At 44.3% G+C, this 26,679-nt stretch overlaps 1 long non-coding RNA gene across 3 annotated transcripts; it reads right to left on the reverse strand.

Annotated features, from left to right (window-relative positions):
- Nucleotides 1-7,287: 7,287 nt before the first annotated feature.
- LOC109513854 (uncharacterized) lies at nucleotides 7,288-25,180 on the reverse strand. 3 transcript variants are annotated; one of them, XR_002167877.1, is made up of 7 exons: nucleotides 24,798-25,180; nucleotides 24,512-24,642; nucleotides 23,040-23,113; nucleotides 21,508-21,730; nucleotides 18,750-18,823; nucleotides 10,981-11,079; nucleotides 7,288-7,812 (listed from the first exon to the last, which is right to left on the reverse strand). It is a non-coding gene; the product is annotated as an uncharacterized LOC109513854 (long non-coding RNA). The 3 variants fall into 3 exon arrangements; XR_002167878.1 differs by lacking the exons at nucleotides 18,750-18,823; nucleotides 21,508-21,730 and having other exon boundaries at nucleotides 7,288-7,794; XR_002167876.1 differs by lacking the exons at nucleotides 18,750-18,823; nucleotides 21,508-21,730.
- Between the last annotated feature and the right edge of the window lie 1,499 nt (nucleotides 25,181-26,679).

A 26,679-nucleotide genomic window follows, 5' to 3' on the forward strand; every position in this document is an offset into this window, starting at 1 on the left:
ACTAATACTAACATTCATCAAGTTGGAATGAAGACACCGACTGCTGTATAGAAAACATATTGCTGGAAGCGATTTCTGAAATCAAACAGACAAGCGTCCCTTCAAAGAATACTTTTTTGCCATTTCTTTCAGAGCGCGTACATGGACGTCGTCAACATAAATTAGCGGACAGGAAGAGCTCCAACAAGTCCTGTTTCGGATGCGAGGGAACATCAGCTTCCCTGATCTTTCAAGCTGCCTGCAGGGCAGTAGAGGTTGGACAAGAAACACTCGACAAGTCTCACAAATGGTAAACAACAACAACATCAACGTGCCGCGACATGAGACTGCGCTTTGTTCAGTGTGCGCAACCCCCCCCCTCCCCCCACTCAAAAAACCCGGTGTTAGTCATTGTATGTATTTGGCGCAGGCAGACTGAGGGTCTTGTTAGCTGTCAGACCAAAACTTTTTCTTCACATATTGATGCGGAGGGGCGGGGTGGTGGATCGGTTAAATTATAGGCACAGACGAAGAAAGAACGCTTGCAAAAGTTTCCCCACGGGTGGCTTTCATATTTCAACGCTGCATGTGAAAACTAGAACCAACATGGAGGCAATCCCTGATGCATTTTCCTTATTTAGTTTTCCTTTGACTCGGAGTCCTTTCCTTTGGTCTCTTTGGTCTGGTGTGGCTATTATCCACATCTCGCGGTGTTATCAGTGTGTAGCTGCCTCCTCAGATCAGGCCAGCGATAAGTACCTAAATAAATGGATTGCCCAGCCAGTGGACATAGGTCAAGCCTTGTTTCTCCATGTTTTTTTTTTCCTTTGTCTGTGTGTGTGTGTGTGGGTGTGTGTGTGTGTGTGTGTGTGTGTGTGTGTGTGTGTGTGTGTGTTTCTACGCGTTTCGTATGTGTAGCCGCCGTGTTTGTCTGCAGGGGAAGTGCAAGGCGCAGGCACGGACAGCCTCAGCAGTCTAATGAACTTATTGATTTCAATTTCAGGCCTGCGCTCTCCGCTCGCCTCGCACTCCTGAAGCGTCCATCCATCGCTGGAGATAAATTAGTAACTCTTGTTCCCAGGGAGGTTTTCTTACTTTTGCCAAACTCAAGTCTGAGACATTGAAGATTGAAGTGGAAATATATTGTCATAAGGGCTGTTTATTACTCAGCGGGATTACGCAAAAACTACGGTTGATATCTTTGTAAGTGTGTAGCAGGATGGTACCTGTATTGGCAAAGATCCATCTTCAATTTTTTAGCATTGAGACATCCAACTCCCTCAACAGGTCTCTTAACATAGCATTCATTCATTCATTCATTCATTTTCCGATCCGCTTATCCTCACAAGGGTCGCCTGGGTTGCTGGAGCCTATCCCAGCTGTCTTCGGGCAGTAGGCGGGGGACACCCTGAACCGGTTGCCAGCCAATCGCAGGGCACACACAGACGAACAACCATCCGCGCTCACACCTCGGGACAATTTGGAGTGTTCAGTCAGCCTGCCATGCATGTTTTTGGAATGTGGGAGGAAACCGGAGTACCCGGAGAAAACCCACGCAGGCACGGGGAGAACATGCAAACCCCACACGGGGAGGCAAGAGCTGGAATTGAACCCGGTACCTCTGCACTGTGAGGTCAACGCGCTAACCACTGGACCACCGGGCCACTTTCTTACATAGCAGGTCGACATTTTGATCTTGATATACTGCGTATTAAATCTATATTGTATATGTTGGGTAAGCGGTTTTGTGTTTATGTTTTTATGGTGATTTGCATTGTGCACATTTATGTATTTATTTCGTGACGCTACGTTGAGTGATCACCAGCATGTTTCAACATGGTCCTTTTTTTGAAAAGAACCTGACTTTGAAAGTGCACGCACGTGTTTTTTTCCGGGATTAGTTGACTGTTTAAAGTTGCATTAAGCAATTGGTTGAAAAGTGGTGGAAGCTTGTTTGGAAATGCTCTTTCTAAATGTGTTAAGGGCTCCCGTGTGAGATGCATGCTACTTTCCACGTGACTCAGCGCACACCTGTCGCCTTGCCGAGGCCAAGCTAAGCAAACGACGATCTGCACGAGTGTCATCAGTCACTGGTTGGGTGGGGGGTCAATGAAGATGCTGAGTGAGCTCCTCCCCAGGGTGGGGGGGCGGCGTTGGGGAGCAGCTGAGGACTTTCCGTGTTTATATTTGTGAGCGTCTCGACTTGGTTCGCATGTACGACCCGATCCAGCTCGAATATCGCGTGCGTGACGTGTTTCCACGCAAATTTTGACGTGAGCGCATGCGGCACATTCCCAAAAGCAGCCACTTGATGGAAAAACGAGAGGCCACGGGTTCCGGGACAGGAAGCCTAACGAGCACTGTGGGAGCGTCCGTATCCGATACCCCTGATGATGTCCACCGACTAAACAGTTAAAAGGTCCGGTTGCTATATGTAGACAAATCCGATACTCTGGGAATGACAATAACAAGGCTGCGGGTCCGTTTTTCCAACGTGCCGACGCGGGGGATTGATGCCGAGCGGCGCGGCTTTTAATAGGGCTGTCAGAGTCGTATTGTTTATGTCGTGTTCCAGATTAATCCATTCTTCCTTTATGAGCCTCTGCAGCCACCGTAAATTGCTGGCGCAAAGCCGGTCCGCCGTTGAGTTACGCCTCGGGGATCAGTGCCACACACAGGGCGGAAAATAAATCATTTCCCTCGGATTTAACGCCGAGCAATACCTGGGCCCTTTGTAAATAAAGCCATAGATGTTTTTACACCCCCTCGCCGCCCTGCACCTCCTCCGTTCATCCATTCTCCCTCACTCCTGCCTCCGGGGTGCTTATTGAATCTAGAAAAGCAGAAGGGTGGGGTGAGGGGGCGGGGGGCGGGGGTGACATGAGAGAATACGAGAGAGCAGAGTTGAAGGGCTACCCGCGGAGAAAAGGGAGAAAAATAGTCGGAGGGAGGATGAAGAGACACAAAAAGCAGCGATAGAGAGGATGTCGATGTTGGCTGAAGCAAGGAGGGGGCCACGGGGGGTGATGTATGTGTGGACTCCTCTGGTTCTGTGGGCTTCCAGCTTCAGATCTGTCAGACTGTCGAAACACAAAGCGGAACGCTCGGGCGCAGCCGACGGGTTTCCCCCGACACGACCGGCAGGACGATCCGACCCCGGTGGAGGGCCCGGCCACTCTCACCGTGGCGCTTCTGCGTCCATCAGAGTCAAAAAACGTACGCCTCCGAGCGGGCAGCGCAGCTGAAGATGCGGCGACAGGAAGCTGAAGTGCAACGCCAGCCAAAGGGAATGCGGAATGTGCTGTCGTGACTTCATGAGTTATACATGACGTGCAGTATGAAAATACTTTCTGTGTACTCTGTGTGTCATGTTGTCTTCCCCCGCCCCCACCCTCTTTTTTTTGAACCCTCTTGCCCACCACCTTCTCTGCCACGTTACTTCCAACATCTCAAAGTTACCTTTTTTTTCCAGTATTCCCCTGGGTGTTCATCAAGGGATGTTAGCCAAGATGACACAAACGGTCACGTGGTTTGGATTCATTTCTTTTAAATGTCTTGGAACTACGACAAGACCTTACCCGAGGCTGAGCAATCCCGGTTATGATCATTTTAGTTGTTTTTCAAGTTTGTAGCCGAAGAGGCATTAAAGCTAAAAGCTCCATGCGGCTGCAGATTTTGTCGACCTTCGTTCGAGAAATTTGTTGAGAACACGTTCACTGTAAGGATGGGAATGCTTATTGGTGGGAAAACATCGGGGGCGTGCAGACGGTGGGGTCGATGGGGAGGTGGCCCCGAGCATCCACCTGAGATCAGGCTGGGGATTGAGGGGTATCAATTTGGGAAAACTCCCGTCCGTCGCAATGGCTCAGGGTTTCAAATTGAGGTTTGAAATAAGAGTTAAGGTTTCAAATGATGGTTTTAAAGTAGGTTTAGGGTTTCAAATGAGGTTTTCTAGTTATGGTTGGGGTTTCAAAGTAGCGTTTTAAACTACACCCCCGCCCTCAAAAATTTTTAATTGACTGAATTTTATGTCGTCAAGTGGCTGCGCAAAATGAAAGCATCTTGATCCAGATCCATTTTGTTAATAGATGTAGAGTCTGCTTAGGTATTCAAAGTAGACTTTTAAACTTGTGTTTCGGTTTCAAAGTAGGTTTGTGAACTTCGTATTTCAAAGTAGTGTTTCAGAATAGGGCTGATGGAAATTTTTTGGCGGATGGCTTTGACCGATCGCAGATGAAAGGCAATGTCGAAGGGGCATCCTGCTGCGATGGACGGCCATTGTCTTGGCAAAAGTCACGTACGCACCCCCTTCCGACCCCCATCAACCAATTATTTTTTCCGGTGTACCAAAATGTTTCCGTTCTGCTGAACTTCTTTCTTTTCTTGTTATTCTTTCACTTTTCGCAATTATCTTATATATTCCACTTTTTCGGCTTGAAGTTACATTTAAATGTATTCAGTCGGGAACGGCGGCCAGCGTGTAAACTGAATTGCCCGCATCCTCGCGGGACAGGATTGTACAGCTCTATCCTGGGAATCCTTCACCTACTCCTCCACAATGGCTTTCGCAGTTTTCCCGTAATCTGTCTAACTAGCAAGAGGCAAGAGGAATGCAGCCAGCATCTTAATATGTCTGCGTTCCGGCTTTGAAGAGCGCACCTCACATTATTACATCAACATCTCCGACACTAATTCATCCCAAACACGAGCATTTAACCTATCCATTATTCATTTCTTCGACAATGCCAGGGGGCAAAGAAATCAGTACTGTATATCTGGCCAACTCCGCAGAGGCTGATGCATTATTCAAGGGCGTGCCCGGCTAAAAGACTGCTCGCCTTGTTCTCGACTGCTGGAGGCAACAATCCTCTCACAAGGACAATGTTCCTCACGCCGAAGTCTAAGTTGCATCACCGTGTTTGCTCAGACCCGCTCTTTATCCAAACACGAGGCGCAAACGCTGTCCGTTCGTGTCAGTCTCAACCGAAACACTTTGACGCACGGCGAGCAAACAGACATTGATGCTGTACAAAAAAACTAAACTGTGGGCGAAATATGGAAAGTTTGCATTGACTTTGATCTTTGACGGCTCAAACAATTCATGTCTTCGAATATGTCCTGTTTTTTTTTTTTTTTGTTGTTGTTTTTTTTCTGGCTACGCAATGTTTGCTCCAACCTGGATGTCCTACGGCTCAGAGTGTCTTAATCAGGGGTGTCGAAACTTTTTTTCTCCGAGGGCCACATGCAGAAAAGTATTGTGTATATGTCACAATGTTTTTTTAAGCAAATAGTTTAAGATTTGACACAATTTTGGAGTGGGGGAGAGATCGTAATCCACCAGAAAATATCAGCCGGCAGCCGAATCACATCTCGACAGTCGCCGCGGTGTTCTGATGAGAAATGTCGTGACTAGTTTCATTCTAAATACTTGATTTGCATGTTTGCATAGTTAGAAAAGCTGTACAGTATAAAAAAAAAAAAACAAATGTATTAGTTCCAAATGTCATTTTTCAATCCAATATAGGCCACGGCCCCGCCTAAAAATAAACAGTGGACCACAAATGGCGCCTGGGCCATAGTTTGGATGCCTACCGCTGCTCTTTTGTTTGTGTTGAACTTCAGGTCGGCTCCTAAAAATTCGCCTTTTGTTCCATTCAGCTCCTTCACGGGAAAAAATATGCACTCTTACATCAAGTGTACATCAGTGTGATGAACACGACTCCCGTTTAAACCAGAAAGAATCAAACATTGCTAACGTTCATTGCTAAAGTCAGCCCCAAAAGACACTTTTTTTTTTCCTCTTTTCTTTAACCACACAAAAATGAGGTCGGCCCTGTTCGCTCATTTAGAATCAGCTTCCATAATATGATCTCTGTAAAACTTAAGTTGCTGCAGGTGTGCGGTGGGAGGAGCGATCGCCTCGGGGCTTGCAGCGCTACACCGTGAGGGCCCCGCCGAGATTACCCATCATCCAGTCTGGCGGCGGCGGCGGCGGCTTTTTCAAACGCCGTCCTGTCTGAAGTTGCCCTTGGTTCTACATGTGTAGTGGTAATTACGAATGAGGGTGGCTAAGATCAGTACAAAACCATCAAACGTTGTACAGCTTGCTGTTATTGTAATAAAGATCAATAGGCAGGTGGCGTCCGTGGCTGTTTTTTCTGAGGGAGAGGTGGCATACCCCTTCTCTTTATCTCCTTTCTTTCGCTCTCTCTCGCTCTCCCTCTCTCGCTATACATCACTAATGCGCCACATCCCTTTTAATTGCCGTTTGTGATGTGAACTACTAAAAAAAAAAAAAAAAAACGTCACCCTGGGAGACGGAGACGCAGGCGGCGGCGGATTAGATTCAATTCGACTCCGTTTGATAGTCGAGGCCAAGGACCCTCGCAAGAAGTGCGGCGATACACAACATATCCTGTGCCGCATGTACTCCGTTTGTGAACCTCACAAAGCATCTAAAAGGTCACTCCCTAATTGCAACACAAGCACTTTTCCCTCACACTTTTTCTTGTTGTTGCAGCACAGCAGGCTTGAGGTCATCTGACCAGAATGTGGAAGATGTGCAAAAGAAGCTGCAGATCAAACAGAGTTCTGTCTGACAGGAGGAGATAAAGAGACTGTCAGCATCGCCTCAGAACAAAGCCGCTCCGGCCGTGAGCTGCTCCCCCGACGGCGGCGCTGCGCGGAATGGAAAAAGGTGGGTAAACCAAAATGATGCCTGATACGACAGTCGAGTTTCAAAGTGTTGCGTGTATCGATCTCAGGGAGGCTGTTAGCGATGTGGAGGCATGACAAGCTACACACACCAAGCCGATTTGGATTTGGGAAAAATTCGACATCTTCATCAAGTCCTTTTCCGATATGAATGATCACATATTTGACAGAAATAGAATTAAGCATTTGATCTTTGAGTTCAGCTCATGAAAAATGAAAGCAAAAACAAAAATGCGGCATGGAAATTTTTGGTCAGTGTAATGATATCAATCACTTTTTTGGACAAATAAAGCTCCGCATTTTGTACTGTTGCGCACGTGTGTCCATTTTATTCTAGCATAGACGAGCCTCCAGTGAGTCAATCAAGCCGGTAAACTTTGAGAGACCTCATAATCCTACGGCATTGTTTTTAATGGCCACTCCAAAATACTTTCCAGGATAATCATTTTATCTGATAAATGAGGATTTCAAACAGTCTTATCTGCTGTGCGCTTGGACTTTTTTTTTTAATCCTTCCATTCTGTCTGGTTGTTTTTTAATTGATTTCGCAGCACGGGGAGGAGGGGGGGGGCACTTTCTTCCCGAGATAATACGCAGGCAAGAACGAGGTCACGATCCTTAAACGAGGGAATTTTACTGGCACTGTGTGTTTGCTTCGCTGTGTTTACGGTCCTCCTTTCGCTTTTTCCTCAGCAAAGATCCGTTGTTTGAAAACACTTTCAGTTGATGTCCTACCTCCAGGCTTGGACCAAATCTTGGCGTATTAGGATCAAAAACACTGTCAGCGCCGTTCCCTATGTCTTTACATAATTTGGTCATTGGGAGCGCAGCCAGGCATGGAAATCAGACCGCTGATTATCCAATAATATTGCGACCGGAAGATGTGAATATATATTTAAAAAAAATAAAAAATAAAATGTTCTTCCCGCATCTGTGCTGTGTTTGGCCGAGATAACGGCTCATCCAATGAGACGGCCACTCACCTCTCCAGTGGGGGCTCGGCTCACAGGCCTGCTGAAGAAAAGCTGCTTATTCCACATGCAGCCTAACTGCAGGTCTCAGGTTTGGAGTAGTTGTAGCATAAACATCGGCCTATGTGGTCTGTCGGGAGGGGGAAACCTTGTTGTAAGAGAGCAAATAGATTTTTGAACATTTGCCTTGGAGGTTGTTTTCACTCCACGTGTGCTAATTGGATTGCTAGTTAGCTTGTTTGTCTCAATAGAAATTTGTGAAAAATTAAGTTTTCCTGACATGTTTCATTCATTTTTGAAAACGTGTGTGTGTCTGTGCGTGTGTGTGTGTCTGTGTGTGTGTGTGTGTGTGTGTGTGTGTGTGTGTGTGTGTGTGTATGTGTGTGTGTGTGTGTGTATGACAAAGACAATGAGACAAAAGAAAGTGACCCAAAAGCTAAGACAAGGAAATACGACAACGCATACGTTGCGCTTTCCTTCACTGTGACTACAGTGGGAGACGAGGAAAAAACGGTGTGTTAACTGTGTCTACAAATGCTGTCAGCGGACACCATGAAGCCAAATAAATCAAGGTGCCACTTAAAGACATTACACCTGAATAATGTTGACAAGGAAATGGAAAGGTTGTGCAACCTCAAAACTGTCATGTTTCGGTTTGTGACCAACAGGTGGCACTGTAGGGCTCTCCTTGCAGCTGCACACCTGTTGGTCGTTATGTAATTAGCTGTACAAAAGGACTCCCACCCGGCCACTCATTGTCGGGTCATTGTTGCTTGTTTGTTTGCTTCTGTCATGTTAGTTGCTGTCACGGTTTCTGGTGGTTTGTGTTTATCACTTTGTTTTTTGCTTATGCCATGGTTTTGTTTGATACTTTGGATTCTTTTTGTTTTCCAGACTTTGTGTGTTCTGGATTTCGTTTCCTTAGTATTTTAATACAATTAATTCTTAAAGTACAATATGCTCCTCCCTCCTGCCTGCTTTTTGGGGTCCACCACCACCACCATGTAACGTGACAAAAACATGCACATCGCAGCCATTAATCCTGACTTCCTCATTTTGATTGAAAAAAATGAATTATTTTATTCCTTTTTATTTGATAGACTAAAGTGTTTCATGTATTCTGTTCCTGAGTTAATGTTGCTGAACTGAATTTGAATTTATTATATTTATTGATTTATTTAATTGTAGTTTTCAGACTGGTGCAATGGTTCAAATGGTGCAATAAGTTGGTCAAATGTTTAAACGAGGATTTTTTTTTTTTTTAATTTCAGGCAAAGTGATTCATTGAAAGTCTTTTCGAGGCTATTCTTTGCTGTAAGTTGAACTGTTTCTTTTTTCTTTAATGTTAATAAGGGTACAATGTAATGCAGACGTGTACTTATAACAATTTTAGACACAAATGATAATTATTGTGGCGGCAGAGAGCGTGGGGGTGGGGGGCGCTGAATCGTTTTCTTCTCATTGGAGAGGCGTAACAGAAAATAAGTGAGAAGCACTGATGTAACCCTTTAGTCTGGCATGCGTGCATATGACTGCCGTGCTAATAAACATTCTTCTGGAATGAAGGCCCAAGTCTGTGGGAATCCCACTTGGAATGGCGTGACATGAGCGCCCTCCCATCCTTCCCACAGGCACCTGTCTGGAGGTGAAAGGTCACCCTGTTGGGACTAATCCCTGACAGTAACCTGACCAAGCCGAGGGATCGCGGTGGGCGCACATGCGTCGGCAGAGCCAGCCGTCCCTTAATACTCCTGCTAATCGCATTTTAATTGAATTCCGGCGAACATGTAAAAAGCTGGTTGAGTTTTGTTATTCCATTTCCCAAACAGATGTCCGCAGTTATCCATGTAAAGTGATCTGCTGCTCTGACGTCGTCTGTTTGTACAAACGGAGTAACTCATCTGGATGGGAGGAAGTGTGGAGCATGACAATATAGCTTTTTTGGCGGGCGAATGCTATCTTTCCAAAAATTTCACACACCTTCCCATATTGGCATGTTTACGCTTGCAATAGTCCCGCTATGCTTGAGTGAGCAGTGAAGGACACATACTCGCGCTCAGCAATGTTTTTATGCTGCCTTCCTTTCAGCCATGTCCACAACTGGTCATGGCCATGCTTGTTTGGGCGGTAGGAAGAGAGCGAAAATTCTTGCTTAAATGGATTCCAACATGAATCTGCGACTATGTGCCAGAAAATTTAGTCTTTTTTTTTTTTCTAATGTCAACATTACCGACGAGAAAAGAGTTGCAGAAGTGGCACATTGAAGTTGAAGTTGTATGAAGATTTAGTAAACATGAGCTTTAATACTAGAAAGGGTGCGTAATTTTTATTTTATTTTATTTTTGTAGATCCGGATAATGCGGAGCCAGAATGCAAACGCTCTGTTGCTGACATCTGCTGTTGTCCTCCATGAAAAAAGATTGGAGCCTACTAACTTGTAAATAAATCAAGAAAAGAAACCAGAAATGTGATGCTCCAAACTGTTTTTCCTATCCAATCAATTGAGTGTGTGTTTTTGGTGTTTGGGTCACAATGGAATGGAGTAGAAGTGACACAGAGCTGTAATCTTACATCATCGTTGATGAACCAGGATGTAGCCTGACGATGAGCAAGTGGTCAGATGGACTAACAGACTCTCACGTTGGTAAAAAAATAAATCAATAAATGGTTTGGTGTTGGTATGCGTTGCAGACATCTGAATTCCAGTTTTGTGATGTCAAAAAGAACATTTGAGATATCCGTAATGATGTTCTTCCAATCCACAATTAGCATTTCCAATATCTGCAGTGCCATTTCGCCTTCTACAAATGACATCACCTTTGCCATTCATAACATGGGGCTTGTCATTGCAAAGAACGACAATTCACTTCCTGTTCCTTCAAATATGATGAGGATGGTTGCTTGAAAACGACATTTTGGGTGAAAAAGCTTGGCCGCCTCTGATTTACTGTGTAGTTCAGCACCTCGATGCCACCACTGAGGTGGCCGGGGTGTTCCGGGCACATGCCTCGCGCATGTTTGATTAACCACCTCGAGCTAAATGTTTGCTGTCTCCATCCCACTTGCTTCTTACATAGCGCTGCTCTGTTATTAGAGCCACTTTGCTCTTTGAAAACAAAATTCAAACCCAGACGCTTCATTTGATCATTCAGCCCTCATTTTAAGTGCTTTGGAAATAACTGAGGCCGGCGCGTGTGGTGCGCGGGCCCTAATTGCTGCGCTATTACGCAGACCTGTAATTCCACTTAAACAGACGCGAGAAGCAAAACAAATCTCTTTTTTTTTGGTTTTTTTTTTCGACGAAACAAAAGCTCACAGTTGCCTTGCGTTCGCAGACGGGCCTTTTAGATCCGCCCCCTCCAACACCGTCTCTTCCCTCGCAGCTGTCGCACGAGCCTGTTGGACGTCCTGGATCCTGAACACACAAACCAGAAGAGATTAGTGTGCCATGTCGACCCACTGCTTCCGCAGATGGCACGGATGCTTTTAGCTCGCTCCCCGTAGACACACACTCATTGATCTTTCATACTAAACTCCTCGCAGCAGGACTCTTGATACTGTTTTATTCATCGTTCTGGCATTTACTCGGTGGGCCAATAAAGTTTGACATGTGTGGGTTTTGGCTGTAGGGGGCACTGTGGTTTCTGTGGAGCGTGCTAGCCTTAAATCCCCCAGCTGTCAGAACTGTCATGTGCAGTTAAAAACCTCCCCTGACTCGCGTTCTTTCGGGTCCAAATGCCAGCCATAATTCACCAGTGTTGTCTCTCACCTTGACGCACACCCAGTAAATGTGTAAAACATTCCGCTGGGATTTGCCTCCATTTTAATAACCGAACATTTTCAGTTTGTTTTGCCCCGGCCAGGGCGGAGGGGGGGAAATTTGGGGAGTATCAGTTACTAATTTTTAAAGATCTGCCAGGACTAACCGAGAGATCTCCTCCAAAACCAACACAGGGGACAAGCCGTTTTTTTTTCCCTACGGTGGGACTGAGGGGAGTTTTCGTGTTTGGTTTCTATTTTCTGGGAATCCGCAGCAATCGGCTGGGCGGTGGTGGCATAATTCAGTTCTGGCAGACTTCCACAAGATTACCTGTGTCAGGTGATAGCATGCTAATTAGCCTGGAACAGAGTCGCGCTGAGATTTTACAGAGCTCCTCATGCCAATACAAGTCTTCTCGGTTTTCCTAACAGACTCGCCCTCGGCTTTTGGCCTCTAGGGGTAGCTTAGTCCACTTTTTATTACACTGGCAAGTGTTGAGATGTGCGTTTGTGGAAAAATTATGGATTTATGACTGCGACCTGAGTTGAGCCGCTCCACGGGTTTCCAGCCTGGGTGAACAGTGGCCTTCAGAAGCGAATACTATGCATGCTGCATTTTTTTTTTCTTTTGCTTCCCTCGGTCTCCTTTTGAAAGAAATGATCTTACCATGACTGACTGTCGCACATCAAGAAGTAAGCTGCTGTTGTTCACTGTTGCCACCACCCCTTACCCATCCATTCAATGTCAATTTTTGGCGACCTAGAAAAAGCGACAGGCTGACTCTTTATTGATTTATTTATTTTCACAAACCTCAGTTGGTGTGTTATTCCACCTCTAAATTATAGGCTTGAGTTTCTGTTTATATCCTGTCCCAAGTTTTTTTGTTGTTGTTATTTTTAAATCACCGGTGATGCAATTAATCATGTCATGTCAAAGCCTTATTAGTGAAGCTATTCAGTGTGCGTGCATAATCATTATAATTATAACTTCAATCATTACATGCAGGAGCAAGGATTATACTCTCCGGAATGCATGACATATGAAAAGAAAATAATAACGTTTTAAATGGTGGCTATGCTGTGAAACGTAACCATTGTAGTTGTTGACATCAGCTGTAATCAGATTAATTTAGGGCTGTCACGAACAAATCTTTTGAGAAGCAATAATTCGAGCAGGGGTGGCCCAGTGTTCCAGTGGTTAGCGTGTCAACCATACAGTGCAGAGGTCGTGGGTTCAATTCCGGCTCCGGCCTTCCTGTGTGGGGTTTGCATGTTCTTCCCGGACCTGCGTGGGTTTTCTCCGGGTACTCCGGTTCCCTCCCACATTCCAAAAACATGCATGATGGGCTGATTGAACACTCAAAACTGTCCCTAGGTGTGAATGTGAGTGCGGATGGTTGTTCGTCTCTGCGTACCATGCGATTGGCTGGTAACCGGTTCAGCCACCTACTGCCTGAAGGCGGCTCGGATAGGCTCCAGCAGGGTGGATAATACTCGCAATCATATCATCGACTATTCGGGTGGTCGTTTGCCTTTAACTTGTTTGGTGAGCTGCACTTTGTGAAGGGCATGAAATGGGCACTCACTCCTCGAGTCTTGTGCAAAATGAATGCAGCACAAACACCAGAGAGTGCATTCTAACTAGCTTAAGCCCCAGATTAATTTGCCTTTTTGGCAATTTGTAACCTTTTAACTTTAATCTGCAATAGGTGAGTTTGTGTGACTTAAATATCGGTCCAATATCAATCACCATGCGATACATTCGTATATATGTATATATGTTGAGAATTTTCTCTGATGTCATTTAAGCATACTGACTGTCCACTGAACTTGGCTAAGAACCACTTATTGGTGCGTGTGGTCTGTGGGTTTGTGAGTGTGTGTGAGAGTGTGTATTTAGTAGTAGACAGGACCCTTAATCACTGTTTCTCAGTCCAGTCCGTGCCCCGCATGCTCGAAAACTGAATGACATACAACCCAGTGGAGCACTCATTAGAGTCGATGTTTCACAAGGCGAGCAAAGGACTGTAAATCTCTCAAACCTCGAGCTTGTTGTTTTAACTGGCTCAAACAAGCTGGTCTCTGTCCACATTACCACAGTTTAAAAGTGGATGCCATGTCGTTTTTGGCAACTTTGGGGAATAAAATGTGACCGACAGTGGAACCAACTGGTGTTAGAGACAAAACCACAAGACGATTAAAACTTGATGTGTTCGAAGATGCAGTGCAGGATTGAACACAATCCGTTCGCCAGTCAACCTCGTCTTTGGTAGGGTGTGGAGCAAAAACAAAACAAAACAAAACGAAAAAACGAAATGATGGTCATTGAAATAATCGTTTAATTCTAAAGGCAAATATAAAAATAACTTTACCAATTATTTAGTATAGGGGCTCCCACCGTTTGTGAACTAGTTTGCGCGGTGGCGTAAGAAGACGTCACCATGCGACACAAGAAGGCATGTTCTGTGACTGCTGTACTTACTGTTTCCAAGTTATTTAAGTTTATGGATGAAAAATCTTTGTCAATACATATTTATTTTAATTATATGAACCACATTGTGTTCTGATGAATTCAGGTTGCGTCCCAGCTGCAGGAACGGAACTCCATCATTAACTGATGACGAAAGCACAAGGTCACTTTTTGTATTTTTTGGCGGTCAATATTAATCGTAAAATGCCCCCCACCCCCAAAAATGTATCTCAACTTTGTCAACAACAGATCTTTTTTTTTTTTCCGCCAATAAACCTCAATCTGGAACTTGAAACTTGTATTTTTGAAACCCTCTGCTACTCTTCGACTCACAGAAGCACTGTAAAAACACGCATTGATGTCTTTGGCAAAAGCTGAACAAGCAACTTTAGTATTGTACTGGTACAGATTTTTTTTTTCCCCCAGTGGCTCCGAAATCAGATCTAAGGCCCTCCCAACCCATCCCATGTGTAAGTACCGACTCTTTTGTTTGCTCACGTTTTCCTTTTCTTCAACAGATCGCCTCGTCGCGACCGTGTAATAAAGCGCGGCAGGCCTGCTGTGACCAGATCAGATGTGTGCTCCTGATTGTGAAACTCCCTTTCCGCCAATAAACCTCAATCTGGACTTGAAACTTGTATTTTTGAAACCCTCTGCTACTCTTCGACTCACAGAAGCACTGTAAAAACACGCATTGATGTCTTTGGCAAAAGCTGAACAAGCAACTTTAGTATTGTACTGGTACAGATTTTTTTTTTCCCCCAGTGGCTCCGAAATCAGATCTAAGGCCCTCCCAACCCATCCCATGTGTAAGTACCGACTCTTTTGTTTGCTCACGTTTTCCTTTTCTTCAACAGATCGCCTCGTCGCGACCGTGTAATAAAGCGCGGCAGGCCTGCTGTGACCAGATCAGATGTGTGCTCCTGATTGTGAAACTCCCTTTTAGTCACCGAGAGACACGGTAATAAATGTGTCCATAAATTGAATTTGGGGCAGGAGTAGGAATATTTAAAAGAGTATTTGGACTGATTGTCTCCAGCCGACATGGCAGCGCTTCAGTGGGATTCTGGGGAGAAACTGATCCCACCGTCGTGCGGTTGGAAGGTTGAGTGGAGGGTGGAGAAGGAGTTTTTTTTTTTGCGTGTGTGAGGGGGGGGGGATTGATGCCCGGCCAAGTAAAATAAAGAGCGCTTTATTGCTATTGAGAAAATCATTTGATTGGGTTTGCTCAGATAAAAAGATGGAAAGTGGTGCACGTCTCCTCGTGTCAGCGCACGCTTGCGTGTGCTTAGATGTTAAATGCATCACACTTCAAGGATAATAAAAACATCCCCAGCATCTGCTTTGTAAAATTGTGTCCGAAACTGATTGTATGCAATTTTATATGTATTTTAGTTGTTGTCTCTTTCCCATTACAAAAAAATGTAGTGCAAATTTCTCGGTGTAACCTGTCCCCTTAAAAAAAACAAAATATTTACCCATCCATTTTCCAATCCGCTTATCCTCACAAGGGCCGTGGGGGGTGTTGGAGCATATCCCAGCCGTCTTCGGGCAATAGGCGGGGTACACCCTGAACCGGTTGCCAGCCAATCGCAGGGCACACACAGACGAACAACCATCCGCGCTCACACCTAGGGACAAGTTTGAGTGTTCAATCAGCCTGCCATGCATGTTTTTGGAATGTGGGAGGAAACCAGAGTACCCGGAGAATACCCACGCAGGCCCTGGGAGAACATACAAACTCCACACAGGGAGGCCGGATCTGGAATCGAACCCGATACCTCTGCACTGTGAGGTTGACGCGCTAACCACTGGGCCACCGGGCCGCCCAAAACAAAACAAAAACATAATTTTTTTTTTTTTTTAAATTTAAAAAAGCCCCGGCAATGTTTTTTAAAAATAATATAGGGGTTGGGGTTACCCTTTCTTACTGTCATAAAAGTGTAACAAAATAAGTTTACCGCAGTATGGTTAAAATATTCACCTGTTATATAAAGCCAACAGACACAAAATGGACAGGGAACAGTCATTTTCACGAGGCTCTTGGTTATGTGATATTTACAGTAGCATATGCTTGGTAGAATGATATTGTGAGTGCACCTGATACTGAATGATATTGTTCACAGTATATTGAGAGGCCTGACTCTTTTATTTGCATCATTAAATTCACTTTCTGATGGTGCTCGTCACACTTCGCAAGAGCATCACGGAAATGGAAAAGCAAAACGCACTCGTGGAGTCGGTTCTTTCGATGCTCACATGCTAAAGAAAGTCCCACAAGGTTTGCTGCCGTCACGCTGATGATGGTCTGATCTCCAAATTCTATTTGACTTTTGAGACATACTTTACCTGAATATTTTGGTTGAACTTCAAATCCTACCAATCTATTTATTATTAAACCTGGAACCTATTTGAATGCTTTTCTGCCTTTTAATGACTAATAGGAACAGCATGATTGAAGTCAATCCTGTGGTGAGTGAGTGACCTTAAAAAAAAAAAAAAAAGTACATCAGTGGAACATTTTTCAAAATATATCCATTTAAATTGCTTGTTTTTGCCAGGATTTGAAGGTTATTTTGTCTGTTCATATGAAAAGGATCCCGACAGAGGGAGATGTGCGTGTCCAACAGGCAATAAACATCAGTGAGTTGGACTTGAAGGTTTCGGTGTTCGGGGACGCGCTGGTGATTTATTGTCACAATTCTTTGTATGATAGCCACTTTAAATTGTACCTTGTTTTTTTTGCGCACATTTTACAACGTGTTGCAAATGTCTCCTATCACTTGACCTGAAAACAATCCCTAACCAGGGTGTTATGTGTTAAAATCTGCTTACTGACAATTATTATGATTAAAAGGAGCACGCAAAGAAACTCCACAATGTGTTGTCCCGATTGGAACAAGTTTGAACTTTGGCACATTGTAAAAAAAAAAAGGACTCGAGGTCTTGCTATGACAAAGAAGTGACCTATGAGAGAAATGAGATTTTCAAAATGAATTGGCTTCTGAGAGAATTACACTGGATAGCTTCCTACTTAAAAAAAAAAAAAATTAATTACATTTTTTTAAAAATCAGGTCGGAGTGCTAAGCTAGTATGCTCATACACACACATTGGTCTTTGAAGTTTAGATATTCAAAATGAAGACGATGGAGTTCATTCATGTCTTAATGCCAATTTAGGAGGAGTATTCTTGCTGCACTCTATGAGACAACAACGTGATACTGCACATACTTGGATGTCGGACAGCGACATCGAAACTGCAGCCTAAAAGGTCACAGTATTGAGAGCTGCGCTATATAAGATATGCCAGACAGTGACAGCGTTGATATTCCGATCAGTAACTGTATCGGATAATGTCACCAAAAATGGTGGTTCTCAATCTTTTTGTACCAAGTACCAAATAAAGAAGTGACCTCAAATATTCAGGTAAAATATATTGCATATTAAAGTGAAACTAAAATGGTACCTTAAAAAAACGTTCTAAACGATTTCATGCAGATATATTGAACTTTAAGGTTAAATATAACTGAACAGTACATGGGCAGTGATTCTTTCTTGTACCACTAGAGGGAGTCCAGATACTACTAGTGATACATCAGCGGGGAAATGCCAGCCCAACATTATCTTGATAGTATTGATATCTGATGTTAATGCATCGACCTTTAAAAGTGACGGAATCTGATCTTTCCGTTTCCATACGGAACTGTGAGAGGATTGCCTCATTGATTCGTTAGTGTGAGGGATAATAATGCAATACTACATTTGTTCAGATGCCAGACAGAAGAAGTATTAATAACTGATGCTTTTGTATCGGTTTGAGATTACAATACAATACCGCCCATTGGACAGCAACAGTATGGAAATCCGATGTTGACATATTGATACGGTACCATAAAAGATGGCGACGTGATATCGCGCCGTCTACCTCTTTTGTCCCGCCCCTATGAAATATTTTTAGGATGAGGTTGACTAAAAGAACATTAATTGACTAAAATCGGAAGGTCTCGACCATTTCTTGGCCCTCATAATAAGCACATCTCAGGAACACGTACTGACACAAACAAATTCGACCGCGAGACGTTTCACTCCCCCTAATCCAGCCGAACTCCCCTTGCACCTCATCTCGCCCCGCGCGAACACAAACCTCCTCTTATGTGGCTACCCTTTCTTCCCCCGCCACCCGCCATCGCCGTCCACATTGCTGACTTGGGAGTACATACTTCCACTCCTCCGGCCGCCTTCTGCCAAGATTTATTAGCCGCCTCAACCGAAATGTCATTTTCACCATGTTGGTTTTAGAAAGGGATTTTTTTTTTTTGGTCTGCGAGGGGGTGAGGGAGAGGTGTTTTAGACTCGCTCACTTCAACATCAATGGCCCTAAAAAACAGAAGAGACAGCCTTTTGAAATATCGGCCTCTTTTTTTTTTTTTTTAACTGCAAGAGGGTGTAACGTTTGTAAGAATAACAGCGAAACTGCCACAAGATAAAGGCCTTGCTGGTGGTGGTGGTGGTATTTCCATGGGCTGAGGTCATCACTAATTTCTGGCAAAGAACGTCAGTTATGCAACCAACACGCTGTTTTTTGATGCAGTTATCCACTTTGCCGCTGTGCCCTCATGAAGCCATTTATTATAATTAGGACTGAATGACAATTAAGTACGGCTTCCTCTGCGACTTGCCAGACGCATCGACAGGGAGTGCAACGCCGTTTTTGTGCGAGGTTATAATTAGAATGACTTATGCCTTAAAAGACACGCCATGAACAATCGGCTTGGCGCGTCACCCACAGGCAAACTTTTTCTTCACCAGATAATGGTTTCCATGATATGGGAAGAAGCAGGGGGAGTAAACGTACCTTATAAAACCCAGGAAATTGCACGTAATAGAAGGGATGTGCTATTCTGTGGTAGCAGCCAGGAGAAGCGTAGACTTCAAGGAGACACACGCGCACACACAGTTAATCACAGCATTTGAAAAAGACACATACAGGACGCTTGGAAAATAGACAGTGAGTTCAATTAAAACCAATTAGGCACATTTTAAACTGAAGCCCAAATGTTTAGCCAAGACTGGTGAACGCGGTGATTAAATCATAAAGTTTTTCACAAGTGCCAAACTGGGGTCTGACTCATTTATGACTCGGTTGAGGGGGGGGAAAACCTTCCAGACCCGATGTGAAAACGCAGCCCAAATGATAGAGCTGGCAAACACATGTCGAAGTGTGACTCTGGGTGATTGCGTTATGTGTCGCACCAGGATGACAAGTTGTGGCGTACCCTTGTGACTGGCCAGTCTAAAAATACAGACCACAGAGCCAACATTAATGGACTGGCTCGAGCATTGTAGCTTAGCATCACCATATAGCATGAGAGGGGATCTTTCATGGCAGTGATAGGCACGCAATTCAGTCTGAAGGAAATACAACTCATGAACTACTAAGTGGAAATGAGGTGAAAAGTTTGAATCATTGTGTTACTGTTTTCTTTTTTTTTTCCCGGTTAAGTATTGTAGCTTGGCATTCCTGACCTCGGTGCAGAGTTAGCACACAGGCCTCAATTTTGTCATCGGATCCTGATTTTCATATCAGTGCAAGGCTTGATGTGTGTTTGCCAATTTGGCAGCCCTGTTGCGACCGAGATGGGTGCCTCAACACAAAAGAAAGGAGTGCCTTGAAGAAGTGACTGGCAGAGTCACAATTTGGTGACAGAAATGCGAGTAAAACCTTATCCCTGCTCGGACCGCATCAAACGCTGGCACGGGTCGAACGGGATGTATTTCATTCATAAATGTGTGAACAACATCAAAACCTCTGAAATCAGTGAATTGTACTTTTTAAATTCATCCCGGTGTTCGAGTGGTTAGCGCGTCGACCTCACAATGCAGAGGTACCGGGTTCGATTCCAGCTCCGGCTTTCCTGTGTGAAGTTTGCATGTTTTCCCCGTGCTTGCGTGGGTTTTCTCCGGGTACTCCGGTTTCCTCCCACATTCCAAAAACACGCGTGGCAGGCTGACTGAACACTCTAAATTGTCCCGAGGTGTGATTTTGAGTGCGAGTGTTCGTTCGTGTCTGAGCATTTGGCTGGCAAACGGTTCAGGGTGTCCCCCGCCTACTGCCCAAAGATGGCTGGGATAGGCTCCAGCATGCCCCGCGACCCTTGTGAGGATAAAGCGGATCAGTAAATGGATGGATAGAAATTCATCCCACTGAGCAGCACAGCGATGGGAGCACACGAACGATCAGAGGTGAGGAGGTCGACAGCAAGTACCTTACCCGAGGATACGGATTTTCTTCCACCTTGTCGAGCCTCTTAATTGTCCCTGACTAGCGCGTCACATTAAAAGAGAATGAAATGAGCCATTTCTGAAGTCGGCTTTGACCACTCCAACAGTGGCGGCGCACTCCCACTTGTAGATTTGCCAGCCAGTGCTTCTCTGCAAAATGACAAACATCAGGTCTAACCTGCCTCGGCGCAGAGATTCGCCACACACCGCACAAGATTTTCACCCGTCACAAAAATAGAGCCCACAGAACGTGTTCATCCTTGTCATGCCATTCTTCTTTTTGACAATATTCCTGACAGAGCGTGTTGTTATCTCCCCCCTGCACCCCCATAAAAAAATCCTACTGATTCGAGAACAGCTCTTCATGATCACCACTTGAGTTAACGCTTTCGACCAAGATCCCAAAACCCGACCAAATGTCATATATTAACAGGCTGACTTTTGTATATGGGTGATTCCTGTTGGTTTTTAATCTCTTAGCTTTTTTGGGGGGGTGTGGCTGTAAATTGGCTCAGGCAATCAGCTGCCTGTCGAACTGATTAAAACACACGTCCACAAATCTAAGAGCAACTCCTACACTCAGGAACATTTGGTACTACTCACATTTTTCGGGCAGAAAGAGTTGTGTTTACCGTGCCACGGCTTCTCATTTTTCTTGCACTCTCCCCGCAAAACAAATACTGGTTAGAGCTTCATTGGCTGCTGCGACGTTCATATTTATTGTACCACTTAAACGTTACAAAAGTGGAGACACGATAATAGACTCCAGATTTGGCCTTTCTTTAATTTGTAGCTCTGCACAGAGTCATCTCATTTTAGATCGCTGCTCGTGTCATGGGGTTATACTGTATTGACTCTCAGTCATCTGGATGTGCTTTTGCTGTCCTCAACTGTGCACGCTCCTTATCGACATCACTGCTTCGCCGCAACCTCACCATCATGCGGTTCATCCGCTTTTTTTTTTTTTTTTTCCAGTCTGCACTTATCTTTTGTATGCAAATGATTTGCAAAGCTATTTTAGCATCTTTTCCTTTTTGTTCTTCTCTGTCTGTGTCTGGAAATTTGCCAAGGATACAACTAGTTGCTCTTGTCTCACATTTAATGACTTGGGTGTTACCTTTTGGTTGTTAATTAGCCTGAATTAAAACTTGAAAACTAATCACCGAACTTTGATGACTTGATACATGGATTGAGCAGACTTCTGATCTCACCTAGTATCAATTATTTCTGGTCATCCTTTAACCCTTTTGATCTATTTATTCCTTTGATACACCAAAAACCACAAGAAAAGAACGTGATCATCAGGGAACGGCTGTTGGAGAGCGGTATACCTCAAATGGAATGGCCTGCGCTTTCTCCAGACCTGAATCCTGTTGAAAACCTGTGAGATCAGCTGAGGCGCCGTGTCGAAGCTCGAAACTGCACCCCAGAAGATGTGCTACTACAGTACTTTTTTTTTCCAAACTGAACCTTGTTTTTTTTTTTTTTAAACTCATTACTGTGTGTCAAAATGCAGCGGATGTTGTTATAGCATAGACGGAGAGTGTCACTACACTGTAAAAAAAAAAAAAAAAGTATCGTTTTGGCCTAAAACAGTAATTGTTGAAACAAAGTTAAATTATAAATCGTTTCCGTTTATGGCAACGGTATGAGCACAACAAAGCAAGAAAGTTGTTTGCTCCAAAACACACCTTGTTTTTCAAGGTGTGTTTTGTTGTAAAATGTGAGGAAAGCAGTTTTCAGAACAGCCAAACTTAACGTTTGGTTGAGCTGCCCAACTTCAAATTTTAAGTTTCTTTAGTTGAAATTTTGACTTCACCCATTTTTTTTTTTTTATTAATAACAGCAACATCGGATGGGTGAGGGGGGCACAGGGAGCAGTCTTGACTGGGATTAGGATGATTACTGAGAAACACCTGTCTATCATTGACTGATCCTGCTCTTGCCATGCACCCCCCACCCCCATGATGGATCCCTGGGCCCAATCATAACTTCCTGCTTGCTATTCCCACTCATGGTTTTTTTTTTCCATCCCCCTATATTGTCTTACTCCGCATGTCTGGCATTCTGTAGGCGGGTGGGTGGTGCAGGAAAAGGGTGATCATAAAAGGGGTTGGAAGGGGCTAGTGGTGGGTTGCAAGGCCAGCTGTGTGCCAGCTGCATGCGAGGGAAGCTTTGAGTGACGTTCAGAAAAGACGCCACGCCCCCAAAAATCGGCAAAGTCATTCAGACGGATCACACGGGAGCCATGTCAACACACATTTACACAAGATGTAGGCAATTATTGTTCCCTCCAGGTCGTCCTCTATACGTCACGATGTGCAACACAAGGAGGCAAACAAGTCACTCGAGCTCTGTACGCACGCATGGGTTTATCTGGACACTCTAAATCGGCCGGATGCCACCCTAGGCCGCTTGAATATGAACAATTAGCAAACAGCACCCTTCCGCTCGGCCATCTGATTTGTGGGCCTACTTGGTCATATGCCTGTAATTCACTCTGACATTTAATCTCCTCACTTGTCACACTCTTTATTGTGTATTACCATAATATAAACGGTAATGGTGAAGTAATAATCAAATGGGAGTCATTGTCATCTTTTCCGGCCCGTCCTGCCACTGCAGTAATGTCCACTGGTTGAACCAGTGGGAGACAGCTGACAAGTGTGAGGCTGTAGTCTCCAAGTGGGGGGGCGGATTGGGTTTGTGTGTGTGTGTGTGTGTGTGTGTGTGTGTGTGTGTGTGTGTGTGTGTGTGTGTGTGTGTCCTTCCCAAACCAGCCCAGGGGAAATGGATGACAGTTACACCAGCCTCCAGCCAATTAACTGTCATCCTAGCTGTTGGTTTAACTCGCTGACCTTACCTCTCCTCGCTGCTTTGTCTTATCACTTCCGGAAGAAGACGGCCTCATCTGTGTATGTAAAGTGGACCGCTGACCTTCAGGAAAGTGGGGAGCAAAGGTCAAAGTTCATCCACTGTATATTTATCTCCATGGCAAATATGCCATGTGGACAAGTCTTTAGCGGGATTGAGAGGGAGCCATGTGTTATTACGTCCAATTACCCCTCAATCTCCCGCTCTATCTACCTGTGAAATGACATTAGATATGCTTTTTCTCATGAGCTTTTCCAGAGGTGGGAGTGGCACTCTCCTCAGATGGCTCCCATGGGGGCTTTAGGTTAATATCGCCTGCCCTTAAGTCCTCTGCTAATTGAGTGTGTTTCGTGGATTGGTAAAAGTGATGTACGTCAAGAATTGTGAACCAGTTTCATTCTGTACTGTACTTGACAGAGTAGTTTCAGACAGTTTCTGATGGTATGATTTGCCCTTAGTTTGTGCTATATTATGAAGATTTTGTTTACTACCGTTTCAGTTAAAGTGGTGTTTGTAGTTGGGCAATATCTGGATTGGCACATTTTATATTTTTGTCTCGATGATGTGCATGCTTTGATGAAAAATCAGCTCAGCACCAGTTATTTATGATTTGACGAGTACTTTTTTTCACTGCATTCTGTTTTGTGCACCCTCTCCTACTTGTTTCTGAGTCAGTCGCGGCAAGCTACGAGGTCGCCAGCGTACAAAAAAAACTGACACTATGTGCGTATGAATAGATTATCGACAACGAACAAAAAAAAATATCACGCAGCTCTGATTGTTTTTGGTTCACTTCTGCAAGGCAAAGTATGATGGCACTAAACAGATAAAATTAAGTGTTGTTCGTGGAGCGCAATAAAAACTGGGATAAGCGAGCATGTTTTAATAAGATCTGCCTTGCACCTCTGACATACTGGAGACAGGTCAATAGGTCAGTATCATGACTGGTACATTTTGGCTCATGATTCTCCCCACCTCACCACATTGTACCCATGATTCCACTCAGGACAAAAGCAAGCACACCCACGCAGCAGAAGACAGCAGAGGGTGTGTTCACACATAATTCTCGTGCTTCTTGTCTTCAGTGAAAAAAGGGTCAAGTAATTATTTGAGATCAAGTAATTTCGTATCTAAACTCATTAAGAGGCACTCATCGACACAAATGGCACTATTTTCGTGCACGGGGCGTGGGCGCAATCTGGAATCGTATTGTATTTGTTGGTATTTTCCGAGATACGTGCAAACGGGTGCGGTGTAATGGAATCCTTAAAACAGAGTCAATTGCGCCGTTGTGGGCGTGAAAACAGCCAACTTGTTTTGTCGCCAATGGAAGCAGCTCCTCTTCATTCCTTTTAAATGGAGTGCTCAAGGGGCCGATTGATTGTCCTCGACGTGATAGAAAAAGACATTAATTTGATTGACAGGTTAAGATGCGCAAAGTATAAGGGACTCCAAGCAGACCTCCACAGGCGGATGATATAATATTGGCTGGGGAGATCACAGATCTGTGAAGTGAGACCGCCTTCCACCCCCGATCATTTGTGTCTGTGTGTGACACTCCTGCCCTCGCCCCCTCCTCACCGTCCTCGTAGCTGTGCCACAGCCAGTGGGATGAGTTATAAATATAATAATAGTAATAATAATAATAATAATAATAATAATAACACATTCAATTCATTAATATCTGCAAAGATTGAAAGGATTTGATCGATGTTGTCACATTTGAATGAAATATAATGACACTGACCGCACATATCGACAGAGGTCAGAATCTGTTTGTCCGTTCCCCGATCAAATTCACCAAAATCACGTTACTCCGCCGACTTTAACGGGTTTCCAGCAAGCGTCATGCGTCGACCGATGTCTGTCACCAAGATATCAGATGCGGCAGGCATCATATCAAAGGAGCCACCCCTTGAATGCCGGAATGCCCAGCATAGCGCAGAGAGATGAACCAAATTCCCGAACAGGCACAACAAAGCTTGCGCTGGCATGAAAATCAAGATGCGGCATCTACAAAAATAGAGCCCAATATATTTCCGAACAAAAACTTAACTGACATGTTGATGAGTCACCCTTCTAACTACATCACTTCTCATTCCAATTAGTTCAGCATATTGTTCGCCTGATAATTTGCTGTTTGCACCGTGTGAAGTCAGGGCGCGGCTTGCTTCGCACATTTTCATTACGCTGGCATTTGCTGTCACACTCGAGCATGTGGCAAGTCATGCCAAACTCTCTGATGTTTTTTAATTTGTCTGACGTCGGTTTGCTCTCATTAGTACTATTAATGAAATTTTAATTAATGACTTAATTGAAGTAAAAGTTCACTTGAGTGTTACATGAAACTTCCCATGGACGATGGGAAAATATGCACATAACACAGATCACATCGCATGAGCGAATCCATTATTTATGGCTCAAACCTTTCAAAGATTAATTTGTTTTTTTTTTTTGCGATGAATGCAAATGGTCAGCAGGTAGTTCAGGTGTATTTAACGCTGAGTCTAGTGCACAAATTGTTGGTGCCCTTCCATTGACGGTCGCAAACATTACAACGCTTACTGAAATCATTTTAAACGGAACAAAAGCAATAAAAGATGCTCATCCGTTGATTTTTTTTTTATTTTAGCTTGATTTTTTTGTGATCCAAAAGAATTATTTCACAACACACCGGGACAAAAATGTTGGCACCCTTAAGAACTTTCAAAGCACTCACTTCCATCAAACAAGTTCAATAAATCTCAGTGAGACTTGTGCACCTTTCAACGGGTATTTTGGCCCAAGGGTGCCTTCTTCAGATCACATGTTTCAGCTCCTTCCAAAGTTCAGGTGGATTTAGATCAGTGCTCCTCAGAATTTGGCCCATTTCTTTTGTGCCATTTTGCGATACCTGTTCCTTTTGGGTCTTCATCCTGTTGGAGGGTCCATGACCTGCGACTGAGTCAAGGCACCCTGTGCCGGCTGTAGCAAAGCAGCCCCAGCAAATCGTCCTTGTTTCAAAAGAAGGTACAATGTTTCTTTTATCGTTGATTGTGCCAGTCAGTATCGAGCTTGTGTGACTTGCCAACAAGCAAAATCTGGTCCATTTCGTTGACAGTTGTGGGTTTTCTCTTTGTCGCAGAAAGTAGGAATAGTCGTTACGATTGTACTATTGTCACTGTTTTATCTTGTGCTCCGTTGTGTTGTTATTTAATATGAATGTAAAGCGCCGTGTTACAGCTTCAGCTGTTGTGAAAACGCTATATAAATGAAGACGTATTGTGCTGTATTGTATTGTAACACCAACGTTGCCTCTGTTGTGTGGAAACAGAAAAGTACAGCTGTACTGCTTGATTTGAAACAAATAGCCGACTCGGTCATGGTCTTTAATCTGTGCAGAGTGCAGTGAAATGTGTCAAGGTATTCTTCAACCAAATGTGCTGCCTTCTGTCACTTTAATTTTCGCCACAAGTCCTCCACAACAGGATCAAGACCCCAAATGCCGCTAAGAGACGCACGAGGCATTCTGATGAGCCCTGATCTAAACCCTTTTGAACATCCGCGAAAGGAGCCGAAAGAGTGGAGCGAAGGCACGTTTCAAACCCGAGACAGCTGGAGCAGTTTGCTGTCAACTCGTGAGCCAAAAT

This window comes from Hippocampus comes, unplaced genomic scaffold (assembly GCF_001891065.2).
Source record: "Hippocampus comes isolate QL1 unplaced genomic scaffold, H_comes_QL1_v1.1 scaffold82, whole genome shotgun sequence".
Classification (NCBI taxonomy): Eukaryota; Metazoa; Chordata; class Actinopteri; order Syngnathiformes; family Syngnathidae; genus Hippocampus; species Hippocampus comes.